We start from the raw sequence: 18,472 nt of genomic DNA, 5'->3' as shown, positions 1-18,472 counted from the left end.
ACTGCACTCGCTGTACATGACCACGGAGCAGAGAGATCGGCAGTGTGAATTGTGTGATCCTCCCGAATACACACGCGCACAGACACACAGATAAAGGGACACCATCACTCCTCCGTGTGCGCAGTGCCCACCTGTCCAGCCCCCCGGTGCCCGGCCCGGCTCCGCCGGCGCCGCTCCGCGCGGGGATGCGCCGCTCCTTCGCGGGGGCTGTGGATGGAGATGCGGTTTCTGTAGCGCTGGGCTGGCTGCGGGGAGCCATTGGCTGGCGGCTTTGTGAATTTCATTCAGTTTGGTCCAATAGCGGCAGGAGAGAGCCTGGTACAGCCTGGACCTCTCCCCCCCCCCCCTCTCCCCCCCCCCTCCCCCCCCCCCCCCCCCCCCAATCTCCCTCTCTCTCCCAGCTCGCCTTGCCTTGCAGATCAGTCTCTCCGCGGCTCGGTCTTTCTGCATAGGCAATCACAGCTCCTACTTGCAGACTCAACTCTCCCTCTCGCACTGATTGCAATGAATTTTCTGCCTGAATGTAGGTCGCTTACAACCGAGAACACGAGTTTTCTTCAAATCCAGTGTTGTTGTCTTTCTTCTTGTTATTTTTAATTTTTCCCCCCTTTCGTGGTCGTTGCATTCCTTTGGAGAAGCCAATCGCATTGGATTCCAAAAAGGAGAGCAGGAACCGTGTGTGAATAATCCTGGCTGCATGATAGCCCGAGAGGATTTCCTGAAAGATTCTGGCTGTGTAAAAAAGACCATTATGCTTCTGCAGCTTACCCAGTGTTAAGGTAGGAGTACCGGATTTGCAGTTTGAGTGTTAATTTTCATTTTTTTCCTGTTGTTTTTTCTGTCCCCCCCCCCCTTTTTTTTTTTTTTTTTTTTTTTTTTTTCTCGGCGAGGGTGGGGGAAGAGAGGGAGAGGTGTTGCAGTTGGTACTCTGGCAAAGGGCGAGCAGTTTGCTGCAGTCGTCTGTGCTTTTACTTTTTCCATCATGATAAAGCGATACTTTCTTTCTGACATTTCCACCATCATACGCGATCTTCTTGTCACATATGCGTATTTATGCAATTTTTTTTCTTTTTTACCTACTTGGGTCTCGTCCCTTATACCCCCCTTGCACCATAATTTGTTTGGAGGCATTTTGCTGCAATCAGCTATTTGGAAAGGCTCTGAGGTTCTGTGTGAGATGTTTACAAAGTAGCTTTGCCTTACAGGGAAATAAACAGAAGAGTGTGGAGGAGAGGAGGGAAAAATATCTGCAGTACAGGCAGAGAAAGAAAGAGCGTAGCCACAGTTTCTTGCAAGCGCGAAGAGGGGCAGGAGTGGTACCTCATGCTCTGTGTGAGCCTGTGGTTTTCAGGGAAACACAAAACCAACACGTAGGGTTTTGGTTTACCACTTTCGTTGCCACCACCACAGCCACGAAAAAGCAAAAAGAGACAGGGACGGGGACGGGCGGGGGGGACAAGGGAGGCGGCTGCTCAGAGGAAATCTTGGATATTCTGGGATTAAGCGGTTCACCCGGTTTCGTTTAAGCTATTCCGTGGTGGCTTTTCTTTCTCCCACATCCCCCCCCCCCCCCCCTTAGTTTTAATTTTTTTCCCCCCTCCCTTTCTTTTCTTCTCCCCCCTTCTTCTTTTTTCTTTATTTCCTTTCCGGGCACGGGTAAAATGCCTGCTTTTGTGATGGGCATGGGCTTCCGCACGTGATGGAGCGGGGACTGGCACTGGGGAGAGCCAGCGTGCGCGGACCGGTGGGGGGGCGGGGGGAAAAGAAAAGGAGAAAAAAAGAGACAAGCACCACCACCACCACCACCATTCCCCCCCCCCCCCCACTCCTCCCCAGCTCGGCAGTAAATCGGCTTCCCTGCAAAGCTGGGGCGGGGGCGGGCGAGGCGGGGGCTGGCGGCGTGGGGCGCCTCCGCGACCGCCGTGCTTTGCCCCTTCCCCGCGGGAGAGGCCGTCGGCAGCCCCGCACCGCCCCGGGGAGCGGGGGCGGTCGCGCCGCAGCCGCCCTGACGGAGGGGGCCGAGCAGCCGCCGTTCCGCCCGCCCGCCCCCGCACACATCTCCCGGGCGCGCAGGGTCGGGGCGGGCAAGGCGCGTCCCGCGCAGCCGCTGCGGAAGCGTGCGGGACACGGGCGAGCGGGAGTGGGTCGGGGCGGGTGTCCCGCTGTCGTGCCTGGAGCGGGGCTAAGAATAGATGGCGTCGCGGCCGGGAAACTTGGCCGGTTGGGGCGCCCGGCGTGGGGGGAGAGAAGTTTGCGGGGGACGCGGCGGCAGAGGCGGCGGGCGGCCGCCAGGTGGCGGTGCGGGCCCTTCCAGCCGCGCGTCCGCCGCCCCCCGCGCCGCGCGCCCCGCTGCCGAGCCGTCCCGCGCGCGCCGCGCTCCAAGCGCGTCCGAGCGATTTCGAGCGGGAAGTCGAGGCGCTCGCCGGGATTGCGGGGCGGCGGGAGCGCCGGGCGGCCACTGGAGGCGGGGAACTCCCAGGTGTGAAGGATCCGCCGTGCCCCGGGCGCGGCAGCCTCGGCCGGGCGGTGAGCCAGGAGGGACGGCGGCACCTGAGCTGTGGTTCAGGATGCCTGTGCCCGGCTGTCCGTCTGCAGCCGCCGTGGAGCTGCCGCCTCTCGTAGGGATGGCTGAAACGCACGGCCAAGTTCGGATGTTTGGTGTTTGTAGAGAAACCAACATCACCACAAAAACCCAAAATACACCCCCCACACCACCCTTCAAAACACCCTTTTAGCCTGATGTTTGATCAGTGTTGAAAGCAAGCACTAATAAAATTCTAGTTTGGTTTTAAATTAATAATTTTAAGGACATAGATGCATGTGTTTAGGATATTAGAATCCAAAGCTTAATTGGAGGAATTTACAGTTACACCAAAATGGAAATCCCTGCTATTCTTCTCTTCCTAAAACATAAGTGCAACTGCTAATGCAGATCTCAGATTAAAGGGTAATATATTTTCCTGTATCATGTGGGACAAAAATTAAGTTTTTATTAGATGTATAAATCATCAGCACTAAAGAAATAAACTATTTGTCACCTTAAGAAGCAATTATTTCCTCTAGTTTTAATTCCTAGGTAAGAACATTGCTTTGCATTGTAAAAGCGAGCTGATTTTTTATGTCAAATGAACTCTTCATTTTATTTTCATTTTACTTACAAAATACTTTATATCTTATCTATTAATATCTGTGTAGGCTTCTGTATAGATAACCTTTATATAGATGTGTATTAAGGCAGGAAATTCCAAGTATTTTTTGCATATATTGCTGAGTCGAGGGTTGCATGCATTGTCTTATGAATCCTATTCCAATGAATCATTAAGGTTTGGGGACCATGAAAACATGTCAGGCAGTTTCTGGTTACTCAAAACAGCAATGTCTGTGGTGGCACATATTTTTCTCAGAATAACAGAAAAAATTTAATTTTGACATAATATTTATATTAATGAATTTTTTATATATTTATATTAATGAAATTTGTCCTTTGTATATAAATACAGCTGTTATTACCCTTTCTCTCTCTTCTCTATTCATATGCCAGTGTATCATATAGATCCAATATTTTTTGGTGGGTCACGTGCAAGTGCAACCTATTAAGCTGTACCAATTACTAAAACTGAAATTCAGTTTGACATCCAAAACGTCTTGGTCTTACATTAAATGATTTTTTTTTTAAATTCAAATTAGCTCTGAATTAGCTTGGTTCTCAAGAGGACAAAGCTAATTCAGAACTAATTAGAATTCTTTTTTTTTTGTCTTTAATTTTTCATTGAATGTAATTGCCCTTAGTTTTCGTCTCCACTGGAATACATTCTTAGAGATAAGAAAATACATTTTCCTTTTGCGTTTCTGGGGGGAGTGATTACTTACCCCCTATTGTTTTAAAATGCAGCACTTTATCACAAAAATGTAGACTGTAAATTCAAAAATTCACAGTGTTTTTTTTCTTGATCAGCAAAGCACAGTGATCAGTGTGATTTCTTTTAAAGTCATCACAATGCGGGCTAACAAAAGCAAGCCTCATAGCGTGAACAGAACAGGCTAACTGGATTAAATTAGGACAAGTGATAAAACTGGTAGGTTTACTGGAGATGCCATGCTAGCCTATATATTTTGTAGTCTTCCAAATACTTTAGCTGATTCCATGTTCTTGGGCAGATCATTCACCTGAAAATCTTTGCATTTGATAAAAATGTCAATCTTAATAGCATCCTTCAGCTGGACATCTGTCATGCAGAGATGAAGGCAAGAGGCGGAATGAAAACCTATTTAACTGAAGCTTGGTATTAAAAATATTATATAGAAACAAGGATCTGTTTGGCCTTCTTTATTTTTTAACAAAGATTGATTCAAGCAACACTTACTGATTGCTACATAGATGTTTGCACGTTTGTTTTTGACAGGTTCTCAATACAGCCTCCTCTTGGCCTTTCAAACATGCACACTGCTATTTGATGGCTGAATCACAGAGTGTAAAGAACAGCTCCACCTGGGTAGGACAGGAATAAGCATCATGCTATAACCAGCATATAATTTAGTCATTCTGTCGCTTGAAGACTTGTCATCAGGATTCAAGATCTCTTCTGCGTGAGTAAATTGGTTAGTTTTGTGCACAGAATTACAAGGCTGTGAGTCTTTATAGAAATAAAAATCTAATAAAACATAAACACAGGCTGCACAAATCAATACAAGTATCTCATGTCCAGCTGCAGCTATCCTCTGTCACAGTTCAACTTGGGTGCTTTCAAGCAATGTTTGTAAAGTATTTATGCTGTGAGCCATTTTATCCTCATATCTGACAGGGTTATGTACTCAACTATGTCACCTTTTAATAGTTCTCTACTATTGTGCTTGTTTTAGTAGTCCCCAAATTGGATTTGAAAGGAAAATAAAAAAGCGCCAATTAAAAAAAAAACCCCAAACATCAATGAGAAAAAACACTTTGCTGTCTAGTGGAGGAAAAGCAAGTAACAAGTTTATTGGCAATATTCTTGGAAAATTTTTAGTAATGAGATAGGACACTATGGTAATAAACTTTTCACAACTTGGGTATAAGGGTAGAGAATAGAAAACTGAAAGATTATGATTTACAGACAGTCCGCAGTAGTTGAATTTAAAAAGTAGGAAATTGTTCTGGAAATGTTTCCAACAAGCTCATCCCTCTTTAACCCATATAAACAAATGGGGATGAGTTTTGACATTAAAAATAAGCTGTATATGAGGCAGGGTTACTTTATGGCTTGCATGCATAGCTGACGTGAGAGTCTGAATAGAAGCAGCCCCTGTAGAACACTGGCTTATCCTGTGAGATCTGCAGTGGGACTTTACCAATGTCACAGCTAATTCAAACCAAATGCATTGCCACATGCTGGAACGATCCCTAGCTAGGAATGCTCAGATTTGCACTGTAATAATCTAAAAATAAATTGTAGTCACTGATGTCACAATGTATGATTCTTTCAATTTTCTTCTGCGCTGAGCCCACACACCACTCAGTGTCATAGGACGAATTTCAGTACGTGTATACTGCTGGTGAGCTTCAGTAGAGGGTTAGGATTTTCCATGCTTGTCTGTTTTCTGTTATTTATGTGCTAACTGAGATTTGCGACTTGATGAGGAGGCTGAGCTTTTTAAGAGAAGTAAGCTTTGAAAATGAGTGGCACGCTTACTGACTGTGCAGTCGCTGTTATGATTTCATATATAGTATGAATATAAACAGATATTTGTATGTGTATTAATTTATTTTGAAACAAATTAAAAATATTTCTCAGATTTAGTTACACAGTTTAGTTTACTCATCATTAAGACTAAGCCCCTTCAACCTTCTACCATAACAGATGACAGATGAAATAATACTGGCATGATTTGATGGTAGCAAACTTCCTTCTAGCAGTATTTTTCAGATTTGCATCTATTGAATGCAATAGACAAAATGAGATAGACCACTGCTTCTCTGTTCAGACATTTCAGAGGGAAGACTTTTCCTTTGTCCTCCAACTGGAGTAGTCATAGCCAATTAGGAGAGGTCTAGGACAGCTAGAAATGAAAGAGGACAATCATGAATAGGATTTCTGACACAAAGTGTTAATTGAAGTAGTCTAATGGCTTGATGATTTTGAAAATTGCTGTTACTGTATTGTCTGTGTGGGCTGCAGGCCCAGTACAGATCTAGAAGGAACAGATTTTCAAGCTCTGTAGTAGTGTTGCTGTTGGGTTAATGGTGTTTTCCTGGACTGACCAGCGATCTCAGTCAGTGCCATCATGTGGTGATCTTGTGATATTGATGTCAGACATAGCTGGGTTAGTGATCAAGCTTCGTGATGTGTTAACATCACTTTGGACCCTTAGTGAGAAGATATGCAGTTTAATGCCAAGAAGTCTTTCAAAAATCTGTTTGGAGGAATAGCATAGAGAGTGCTCAAATAAATTAGTTACATTTTCTGTAACTGGGTACCTCTTACAGTTTTAAACTCTGGTGGAAAGTCAGTGGACAGACTTCAATAAATCTCCTGCTTGGTATGTTTTTTTTTTTGCTCCAAACCAGATTTTGCAGTGATTATCTCCAAATATCTTTTTGCTCTTTTCTAATAAACAAATACTACATTATACATCACATTTTTACTTCTGATATATGAAAGCCTTATATTGTATCCATCAAAATGTAATAAAACCAGGACAAAGCTGATAGTCTCTTTTGAAATAAAAGAAATTTGAATCTAGTCATATTTCTATTGTCTATTCATATATCTATGTTTTGTACTGATTTTTGTGGTACTGATTTTACACTTAAGATTTGCATACATCTTATGCTTGGAAGTAGATGTGCCAGACAGTTTTTCTCCTCTTAAAAAAAGTTTTTTGCAGACACTAAACAGAACTCTACAACTAAAAAGAGCAGGGGCTTACTCAACCATTATTAATAGTTTAATTATACAACTAAGAATTCTTTATCTGAAAATAAATAAGATTTTCTTCCCCCCTCCCAACCCCGCTTCTCTTAATTTCTTTATTAACTTTACTCCAACATATATATAATTTATCACTTATATACCACTTATCTATGAAATACCTCTTTTGAGTACTTTGTCATATACAGAAAAAATTATCTTGAAATTATATAAAAATATGTTTTTTATTTGAGATATGATTCTACCTTTTCTGATCTATTGAGAATGTTTTCCAGATATATCTTTTCAAATAAAGAAAACTAATAAATTATTCATGTAGAACACCATATAAGATATAAGTCATATGCTCTCTAATGTACAATACATTTTTACTCATTTTCTTACTGGACATAGCATAAACCATTGACATGAAAAGACCTGTGAAACAGGACCAAGATAAATGGCCCATTGATAGATTAGTGTCATGCAATGAGGTCTGTTGGATTCTGTGTAATTTCAAGACACTTTTGGTCAGGTTCTTGGAGAAAGTAGTATTGGGATAAAATGGTACGAAGTATTTCCACAGAGCTGGCAATATCATATATAATGTTTAAAAGTTTTCTCCCAGCTTCCCATCAGCTTCTGCTAATGAAATTGTATTCAAACCTTTGTTTGAAAAATAAAAAAGAAAGGACAGGTCTGAGAAATAATGCATCTCCATCCCTTCCTTGAAGAGCTTGTTATAAGCATCGATGATTATGCACACTAAAAGAGTATGCTAGATGTATAGGACCATGTACTGTTTTAACTCATGTTTTATTGGTGACTGTGTTTATAAAGACAAATGGTTATACAGACTTGGTTCCATCTGTGATTTCTGTCTGAAATTTCTTGGATTTTCTTGTCAAAGAAACCAGGCTTGTGTTAGATGGAGTATTTGCATCCAGTCTGTTCACCTTTTGATTCAGTTATTTCATTAGTTGTGTTTGAACTCAAGTTTTTGCCAGCTCTCCAAACTAGCATTTTAACACTAGCATTTTAAATAATTCTCCTGGATTTTCAGTTGCAATGTTTTTGGATCATATATTTCAGTATTATTTTATAGGTAATTTGTGGCAAAAAAATGGGGCAAAAAAGTCCTCTCCTGGATTCAAGAAGCATTGAAGCTCATGTAACTCTTTGGTACATGAGCCATTACCAAAACTCTCTGACATTTATTAATTAGTAGGAATGTATCTGGATTTCATGGGATGTCTTAGGCAAAGAATGAAGAAGGATTACAGCAACAACTAGAGGAAGCAGCTAGTGAGTTGTTGCTGTATGAAATGTATCCTTCGCCAAAACATTAGTGCAGATGGTCCAATGCAGCACTTCAGGAAAGCATTCATCAATCATAGTGTTTCTTCTCAGTCAGATATGTAGCCACTGATTTGTTTGCTATAGTTTCCCAATCCAAATATATCTCTACCAATAATGTAATTATTATTATGTCTGCCTACTGAATTTTATATCATCTACATGAAAGCAAAGATAAGTTCTTAGTACACAATGGTGTGAAGGAAAGTAGAACTTTCTGCAAATTATGCACAGCTGGACAGATGAGCTGTGGTGCCTGAGGCTGTGAATTTGTATTAACACAGCCAGCAGTAGGTCTACTTCCTGAATTAGAAATGTTTGCTGTGTGTGGTTTTCAAATGTGCAGGTGGTGAATTTGGGGACAGATGATGTAGATCCAGTGGTTTTGACAGATTAAAATAATAGCAGTTGGCATAACTGGAAATTAATTGTGGAGCTGGATGAGAGAGCTAGTGTATTAATTTCATGCTCATTGTGATAATAGTTGATTTAGTTCAGGTACACAAGTTACAGTGCAGGTGGACTTACTGCTTAAATCTAAAGAGTCCAACAGTTATATAAGAAAATACGTTGCTTTGTTTAATCTTACATTTATTATGTCTTTCTTTTTCTCAAGATCTTGTAGGTAACTGTGACTTAGTATTTTTTAAACCAAATTCTTCTTGTTTATATTGGTTTGATTTCATCTTTACATAGAGATGTTTCAAATACAGTGCCTTAGGAATGTAAAATGCAGGTCACCTGGCAGTTACATTAAAAAAAAACCAAACCAAACAACCAAAAATAGTGAACTAGAAGAGCCAATAAGCTTTTTGTACTGTTGTACTGTTAAAGACATGCTGCATTGATTTATCTGCCCTGATCTGCTACAGAGGTGTGATGTTACTGAAATACAGGGGATTAATGGTGCAGTTAGCATGTGCCATTACTCTTACAGCAAGTTGTTATGGTCATAGAGAGGCATGGAAGCAGAAGCAAAAGTTCCTCCCTGGAAGAGCTGACTGACCCTCTCTTGTGCTATAGAGTAGCAAATGTACATTTATCCTTGAAATTTTCAATCTGTATTTTCTTTTTCCTGTTGGCTTTGGAAATAAAATGTTCTGGAGAATTGTCCTCTTGTCCAAATCTATCTTGTCTCTAAAAGTTCTAGCTTGAGAAAACTGAAATTAGAGCTTGTAGTTAGAAATTTTTTTTTTCTCTTTCTTCCTTTTCTGCAAGTTTTTTTCTTTTTTTTGTTTGTTTGTTTTCTGTAACTTTTTCTTTTGTCTTAGGATCCCAGAGCCTGTGAAATGTTTTCCACTCGTGCCATAATAAAGGTGTAATACTGGTCAATATGCTGATCAACAAAGCAGAATCCCTGTTAACTCTTGGATGATTTGCATTAGCAGTTCTTTTGTGCTGAATTTGAGTGTCTTTTAGTGAACGATTTCTTGTTCTGGCAATGAAAATTACATTAGCAATGTAGAAGTTACACTAGCAATGCTGTAGAAAGGACAGGAGATGGGAGCAGTTGTAATAGTGCCAGTGTGTTGAATTCTCTTAGCTATTACATAGATAAGATTGGACAGCTAAAAAAGCCTTGCACACTTCACAGAATCATCCTTTTGTGGTGGATTTAATTTTCTGTTTGCCTCTGGAGAGTGGTCATTTGGTGAGGATTGATACTTCACTGCTTCCTGACACCAATTAGAGCTGGTTTATTCAAGAGAAAACAAAATGTGTAAATTGGAGAAGATACTGTCTGGAGTCTGAAACTTCAATAAAGATGAAGGAGAAATGGGAGTTCCATCTTGGGTGACATTTAATGGTTTTCTTAACAGCAGTGGTAGCACTTGTAACACCACTTCTAGATCTTAAGGCCTGAAAGCTAAGCACTAAGCATATTCATGTCTAAGATGAGGAGATTGTCTATTCAGTTCTTACCTTCTCCTCAGTGAAAGATGAGGATGCTTCCTAAATGACCCAGCCTCTCCCTCTCTTACTTATCATCCCCAGTATGGTGGGGTGTTTTCCTTCTCTTCCTAATTACTGCCTCAAGAGGCCCATCCTAGTCAGTCTGTAAACAGGCAGTGAGTTGCAGACTGATGACCAGTTTCAAAGGAAGGTTGATAAGATCACCTTCCAAAGAAAGAGAACGTGATGACACGCTGAGGTAGTACACACACAAGTGCATAGAGAGTATAGTAGTATTAGAAGTGGCAGTTCACATACTGTGTTCTGGAGAACTTAAACCAGTAGGATATAAATCAAGTTGGATTTACAACAGGAGCTGATGCTTCTGGGCATGAGGGTTTGGTTTAGTCTGGGGGGTACAATGTAGAAGATACCAGATAAAGTAGAAGTACAATTTTTAATATCATCATAGATAGAAATATAGATTGTATCCTTTGAAATTGAGTCTGTTTTCTTCTGAATTTTTTTTTTTTTTTTTTTTTTTTTTGGTCCTAATGAAGTATTTATTGAAATAAAGTCATTGCTTTTTAAGGTAACCATATCCAGTGATATCATCACTGAATATATTTTTAGTTAGGAATGTTTTCTTGTTTGGCTTTTTTATGCTGTTTGTCCGAAGAATCATAGAAAAGTCACCTTTTTTGTTTCATTTCAAATACTTGGCTTTTTGGAGTGTTGGATTTTTTTGTTTTGTTGAGGTTTTTTGTGGGTTGTTGCTTCTTTTTTCTCATGTCTTTTTTTTTGTCTGTGTGTTTTGTTTGGGGTTTTTTTCCCCCACATGCCAAATTTTACTATTAACTTGCAGTTTCTCAGAAAAACTAGTTTTGCAGAGAAGTGCATGACGAAGAATTTTACCTGGAATTATATAAAGGAACGCTTAACAAACTGTGGGTTTTAATGGTTCTGTCACTGGTACATGGCGGTAAGGGAAAGAAAATTAGAGTAAAATGTGCCTTCGTCCTACTCATATACATCACTTCAAGACATTAATGTAATTGTTGATAAAGACCGTGCAGTTGCTGCTTAACCATTATTTCACATCTAAGTTATATTCCATAGTTATAAAACTTCTTTCTCATCATTTTTTAAAACAGAATTGATATACTTTGCTGAGCTCAAAATTTGCTAAGAAATAAAGCAGACAGAAGAAAGTAATTTTTCCTCAGAGGTTGAAGAGAGCTAGTCTTTCATGTTCTTAATAAGCAACCTTCCCCTATTTATATAAATGGGCATATTGCATACAACAGTAATTTTGAGAGCAATTTTTCTTTGCTTGCTGTGAACTATATATTTAAAAGATTACAAGCATGACTAAGATCTCATTAACACTGTTGCATTGGTTTATACCATTGTTTTCAGTGACACTGTGCCTAATATCTGAGTGTCTAGAAGTATTTAGCACTTAAAAAAAAGGATAGTCAGGTTCCAGGACTTTCCCCTTCTTTTGCAGCTAATATCTCATCATTTAATGTATTGATTTGGCAGAGGTGTCTCTTTTCAGCTAAGAAGAACTTTTTATCTGTGGAGTAAATTGTTTACCAGCCAACTATATGTGTTTGCCTTAGCGAATCTGAGTGAAATGGTCCATCACAAATTCATGTAACTGCATTAACCTTCTTGACATTGTGACTCTAAAAAGTTAAGATGAGGATAGAGGGGAATGACAGGGGGTGGTGAAAATGAGATTCTTGAACATGATGCACATTTTACTGTGTGTAAAAAAGCTTAGGATTTAAGTGATTTTTAGATACAAATTTATCTTTTAAATTTATTTGTTCACTTTAGATGATTCTTGTTTAACAGGAAGAGTATATTTTATCAGAATTTCAGTTCTTAATCCACACTTATTTCTAGTACGTACTCAGATTTTATGTTTAGACAAATGGAAGTTGCAGGTACAGAAGGAGGAAAATAGATGGAAAAAATTAATCACATTTTATTACTTTACACCGTTATCTTCTTCTGCTCTGGCATGTACCAGTATTGATAATTTATAGTACATAATTTGTATGAATAAATAAGCTCTGAATTTTCTATAAGATATCTCAGACTAGAAGTAGTTTTCTAGAGAAGATTAATAAAAGTTTGGCTGAAGAATTCAGCTTTCTAGAACAATATATTCCCTTTATTTGCAAAAATGTAATTTTTTTCACACACACACACACAAAAAAATTTAATCGAGAATTTAGACTTTGCTAGATTGTTACACGCTGTCCAGAGTCTTTCATATATCTTGGGATTAGTTAGTTTGGGGGAGGGAGGAAGGAAACAAAGGAATGTTTTTGTTTGTTTGTTTGTTTTTTCATTTTTTTGTTTAGTTTTTATTTGGCTAATGTACTGTATAAGGCAAAATGGATTTCAGATATCTAGAGTGATATATACCCCAGCCTGCAACACCGCTCAATCTTACTTCAGAAATGCACAGAATGGCCACTTTAGGGAAGGAGAGGAGAAGGTGAAGATTTGAATCTAGCCCAAATACGGAATCAGAATATAGCTCCAGCACTCAGACTAAGAAATGCTTCAGGGTTCTCTGATCTGGATGTAACTGAAGTTGTGCCAGAAATCACTCTTGCTTATCCACTGTCATTTTGTAAGTAGTAAATTTGTGGACTACCATGACATAGCATGTACAGAACAACCAGGGGATCAGGCACAGCCAGCATGGGTTTAGGAAATGTAGGTCCTGCTTGACCAGTGTGATCTCCTTTGATGACCAGGTTACTTGCCTAGTGGATGAGGGAAAAGTTGTTACCTGCCTGGATTTCAGTAAAGCCTTTGACACCCTTTCCCGCAGCATTCTCCTGGAGAAACTGGCAGCCTGTGTCTTGGACAGGTGCACTCTTGGCTGGTTTGAAAAATGGCTGGATGTCTGGGTTGAGAGAGTGGTGGTGAGTGGAGTTACACTTGTGTCAGCTGGCCACAAGTGGTATTCCTGAGGGCTCAGTGTTGGGGCCATTCCTATTTCATACCTTTATCGATGATCAGAAGTTTGCAGAGGACAGCAGGTTGTGTGTGTGTTTTGATCTGCTGGAAGGTAGGAAGGCTCTGCAGAGGGATCTGGACAGCATGTATTGATGGGCCAAGGCTAACTGTGCGAGGTTTAGTAAGGTGAAGTTCTGGGTCCTGCACTTCAGTCAGAACCCCATGTACGGTTTCAGCCTAGAAACAGGAAAGAATTTTCATTTCAGATTTTCATACGTATTGTTACATGAAGAGTGTTCAATTGAAGTATGGTAATTTTTAGGTTCAAGTGTTGCATGTCTATGTACTACATATAGGGCTCTGTACTGTAAAGTGAAAGTCTACAAAAAAAGGAAAGCTGAAGCAGGAAGGTGGACAAAAGAGGGAGGACCATTCTCACTGTAGTGATGGTTTTTCCCACAAGTACCTACCATACAACTCTATTGGGATTTGCAGTTGCAAATAATAACAGCTGTGATAATAACAGCACAAAACCTAAAGTGTGAGAACATCAAGGGAAAAAGAAAAATGATGTTATGGAGGCTTCTGGAAAACACTGCTTCAGTGGCGTAGATGATAGCTTATAGGGCCGTGAATTGCAGACCCTTGACACTACTGAGGTTGAGACACTAATTTACTCAAGGCAAAACATGATTTAACAGCATTCATGAACGAAAAAATTGTATTGGATCACTTAAACTTAACGTCAGAGATATAAAAATTAGGATTGTGTAGACATAACTTAGTGTTTTTGCCTGGATACTTTCTTTTTCTCAAAAAGGAAGAGTATAGAAAATTCTAAGGGTATTTTTGTTTGTCTTTAGCTTGCTCTATGTAAAGACATAATGTATCAGTAAGTACCTTTATTTTTAAACTATACAGTGATCTTTGAAAACAAAACCCCATAATTTACTTCATGTATTACTATATTCATCAAAATGGAACCAGTACTTTTTTGTATGCTGTTTGTAAGTACTAGGTGACTTTGTATCCCTTTATAACTTCTATTATTTCTTAATGGATCTTTTGGAAGAAAGGATGTCCTCTCTTCCTAAGACTACATCATTTATCAAACAGTAATTGCCATGGTACATTTAGATGTACTATGACTTTGTAAATCATCACAAGAATTGCTTGATATCCACATTACCCAATGCCTCAAGGTATTCCAAAATACAAAATCTAGCCACAGGCATTAACAACACATACAGTGATTGCTGTCATATTTTGGTGCTGTTCCCAGAAATGCCACATTCAGAAGGTTGTACTTTGAGGAATGATGCTGCATAATCAGATGTCTAAATTCATTAGAAACTGAGGTACCACAACAGGGAGTACAATGTTATCCTTGATGATTTTGGCTTTCGTGATGGCAAACAGCAATACCCACAGAATTTCTTGATCTGGTTACCAACCCATTCAGTCTTTCAAACTATTCTCAACACTGGAATTTTTTTTCATCACATTTTTAAGATTAGCTTCAGTTTTCTTTCTGAGAAAGCATTGAAAACATGCAGGAGTTCCTCAATAGTCCAGGTAACTACTTTGGACAATGAGATCAGTTGTTCAGTGGCTGGATGTCAGAATTCTTATTCTTAGGGTTTGGCTAATATAAACTGAAAAAGCCGAGAAATTGTGACTGTTTATTCTGGACTGTTCTGCTGTAAGAAATAGGGAAAAACCCACTACCACCACGTCCCTCATCTCCCACCACCCCCAAAGAACGAACCATCAAAGCCCCTTCTTTTACCATATGCCTAACTAATTAGTGGTTGATGAAAGAACCTTACAGGGTTGCTGCTCTGTTTCCCACTATGAACTGTATCTGTTCAGTAAGGCCATGTTTAAATTTTTTTGTCAAATGTCTGCTGAATATATTGCATTAGGAGAACTAGACAGGAATGCACTTTAGTTTTAGTCCACATATTCTAGATAATCAATTCATACTCACTTATGCTTAGCTTTATGACAAAAATTTTGCGCTTTTTTTCTACAGCTGGTTCAATGAAGACAACTTTGGTGAGGCACCAACAGCCTCTGGATTTCAGTGGTTTTCCTACTAGTAGATGAGCATCTTTCTTTCAAAGATGTCTCTATCAGATCAGTGAGGACTCTATCTGTCTGCCAGTATTCTTAACTTTGTGCTAGAATATTCCACTAGTTTAGCACAGATGCCACTGAAATCACAGTTCCAAATCTCTTGGAAATGCTGTGGGTTTTGGTTTTCACTATGAAAAAATATAGCTAAAATTATTTGTTATTCATCTTTCGATCTAGATACTTTCAGATGCTGACCAGATTAACTGTCTAGTAGGGTTATCAAAAGTACATGCAGATGATTGGTAAGATTTTATGTGAAGTTTTTAAGGGAAGTCCTTGCTTGAGTCCCCTGTGGGCTGGTTCATCCTGCATACCAGAAATCTGTTTTCAAACTGAAGACAGTTATGTGCAAATTAGCTATTTTAGGTTCTCAATGCAATTTACAGGAGTAATTAAGAATTTTGGGATGCAATTTACTTTTTTTAAGGTTTTCTTTGGAGTGAGATTAAGCACTTGTGATTAATGAATAAATTAATTTGATCAGGTGAAACTGAATCTTGGTCAGTTTACATTGCTCCAGAGACTATAAGTTGTTGGCTTTCCTGTTCTAAGGCCTGTCTGAGACACCCATTTTATTGGTGAAGCAAAGGTGCCTTATAATTTACTACTTTATTGTTATTTCTGTTTATATAAAGTTACAGGTCTTGTTTTAAGATGAAGGACTCCTCTTTTCATGGCTTAAAGTTCATGATGTTTGAATACCTGCCTCATTCTCAAACGTACCTTCCTCATGAAGCTGTGGGATTGTTAGATGTCTGATATGCTTGAATGCCATTGATAGTCTAGGATCTAGCTTTAATTTTAGGTTTTTACTGTACCTATCAGAGTCCTGAATCATTAGACTGTATTCCTTTCTGAACTTCTGCATACTAGCACATTTGTCAGGTTTTTGTGGATTATTGGTGTCAAGAAATTTCATTCTTCTATCCAACATTGTCATTCAGTGGTTTTAGTTGTATGTAAAAAATATCAACAACTCAGTTTTGATGTATGCAAATTGTTATGTATGAAAGAAATAGAGTATTTTATATGCTGATTACCTCCAAGTACATTCTGTGTGAGACATCCTTTTGAAGAAAGGTGTGGAGGAGTTTAACAGGATTTTCAATTATTCTGAATATAAAAGGGGTGAAAAAAAATACAAGGGGTATAGCATCTATTTGAAATAATTATAATAGATATGTTCTTCTGTGGCTGAGTTTAAGGACTCAGACTGTCATCTCTTATTCTTTTGGATGTTTTGCTAAGCTGAAAACAGTGGAGATGTGGCTGAATTTTTTGGGGATGGTGAAATGCAATATAGAATACTTACATTTAAAGGACTAAGTTCACAGTATGATCACTGGAAATTTCATATGTATTTCAGAAGGAAAATCTCCACATGGGTTGCCTGCTTTAATGTATTTAACACAAGACATAAAATTTAAACTTCCAAAAGCAGCAATAAAACCAGCAGCTTTCATTTCTAGCTAATACTGAATATTTAAAACCCTCTGCTCTTTTTGGAATTATGAATTGAAGTATGAAAATTTGGAAGCAGAAGACTAGTTTCATTACATATAATAATAGCTGAGCACCTGATGGAACTCGTATGGCAAATAATTCTGTTTCAATATTTTACTGAAGGGTACCAGTGAACAGTTAATATAATAGTTGTTGCAGCACAGGTTTCTCCATTCAGCAGCAACCGTTAATATTTCTCACATGAAAAGCGCTAAAGAATAAGATGTATATGGATTTCTTGGCATTTTTTTAAATTGAAACTCATGTTAAAAAAATTTTCAAATAAATAAAAATCAGGTTTTAATAAAAATAGAATTTGCATGTATATGTACATGTATTCCTCAACTCATTTCAATGTTTGGTGCTTTTTAATGTCTAAAAAAATATTTTATGTGTCCACTTGATAATCTTGAGGGCCTTAATGTAGACTTTTTTTTTAAATGAGAGATTTAAAAAAATGAAACAAATGCAAACTCAAATTCTTTTAAAAAAGGGGAAAACAAGCTCATTCGTAACAATTCTTTTACTGTGAACAACTCTCACTTAAATACCATCTAGGGGATGTTGGTTTTTATGAGCGTATACATTGCAGGTGGATTCTTGAGTGAAACACTGGCATTTTGTCGTGCACCAGTAATCAGATTGTGATAATCTCTGTTCACAGTTGGAAGTGCTTGCATGGCAAGAATCTAATTTCAAAAGCTTATGAGCTGTGTTTTCTACAAAGGTGTTTTTTTCTTGATATCTTAAGTTCATTTTCAACTCCTAAGAATATTATTTTAAAAAATGCAAAGTTTAAAGCTCTACTTAAAAACTCCTAGTAGAGTTAAGAGATATATTTAAAAACAACATATTTGCTCTGATATCCTGTTGTTTACTGAGGAAATCTAAAAATTGAATTATTAACTAAAACCAGATGATGACTTCAACAAAAGTAGTTATCACTTAACCATCTGTGAGTCTCAATTCATCTTAGACATATGAATAGGAAAAAAATTAATGAGAAAGAACTGCAAACTGGAATGCTTTTAAGTGTTTGTAATGCAAATTATATATTATTGGAAGATTTAGTTTATTTGTAGAAACTTCAAATTGTTACTTGCATGAAGAATGCCTTTGTTAGCATATTTACCTGTGGTTGGAAATTTTTTTATAGAGTAGGGAATTACTTATTTAAAACTACATACACAACATTTAGAGCTTGCAATACTCGAGAAAAACAAGAATTTCATTGCTGCAGGGGTTAGTCACCCTAGGGGACTTTTGAGCTATTCGTTTTTCAAACTCTTGAAGATCAGGCCACTTAGGTGCCTGGTGTGAGCTTAGACTTTATCATTTTATCCTTCCAACTTACAACTTCTGCACACGTGTGTTTCCAGAGTCTGTGTGTACTCAGAGGAGTATTTTCTACAAATGTTTTAAAGCACTGTGCAACAGCTCCAAGGTACTGGATCAGTACACATCCTCACAGTGACATGACAGTGCTCTTCAGCCCTCCAGAGGCTGGTGCTTTGCTCTGGCAGAAAGTCCTATGGGATCTGAACCATGGTCTTTGCATAGAACTACAGTGCTGTATGTGACCTACCAATTTGGTCTGAGTTAGCTTTGTTTCACTATGCCACATCATCACTTCCTAGAGCTTTTTGAGGCAAAATTTGTCTTGTGGTTTGCAAAGTGACAGCAATTTTGCATTTGTGAAAGAGACTTCT

At 38.8% G+C, this 18,472-nt stretch overlaps 1 protein-coding gene across 3 annotated transcripts in view; it reads left to right on the top strand.

The window, feature by feature from the left end:
- The first annotated feature begins 427 nt into the window (after positions 1-427).
- Positions 428-18,472, top strand: part of NLGN4X (neuroligin 4 X-linked) — a 157,103-nt gene continuing 139,058 nt past the window's right edge. For 2 of the 3 annotated variants that reach the window (XM_066176783.1, XM_066176781.1), the window contains exon 1: positions 428-779. The gene's annotated coding sequence lies outside the window, so the exon portion shown is untranslated. Of the gene's footprint in view, positions 780-4,569; positions 4,588-18,472 lie in introns of those variants that run through there. The other variant, XM_066176782.1, reaches the window with a different exon arrangement.

The sequence above is a fragment of the Chamaea fasciata genome, unplaced genomic scaffold, assembly GCF_029207755.1.
Source record: "Chamaea fasciata isolate MVZ Bird 193981 ecotype frontalis unplaced genomic scaffold, bChaFas1.0.hap1 SCAF_2, whole genome shotgun sequence".
Taxonomy (NCBI): Eukaryota; Metazoa; Chordata; class Aves; order Passeriformes; family Sylviidae; genus Chamaea; species Chamaea fasciata.
The sequence above is the reverse complement of the archived record's forward strand: the minus strand, read 5'-3'. Positions and strand labels throughout refer to the sequence as shown.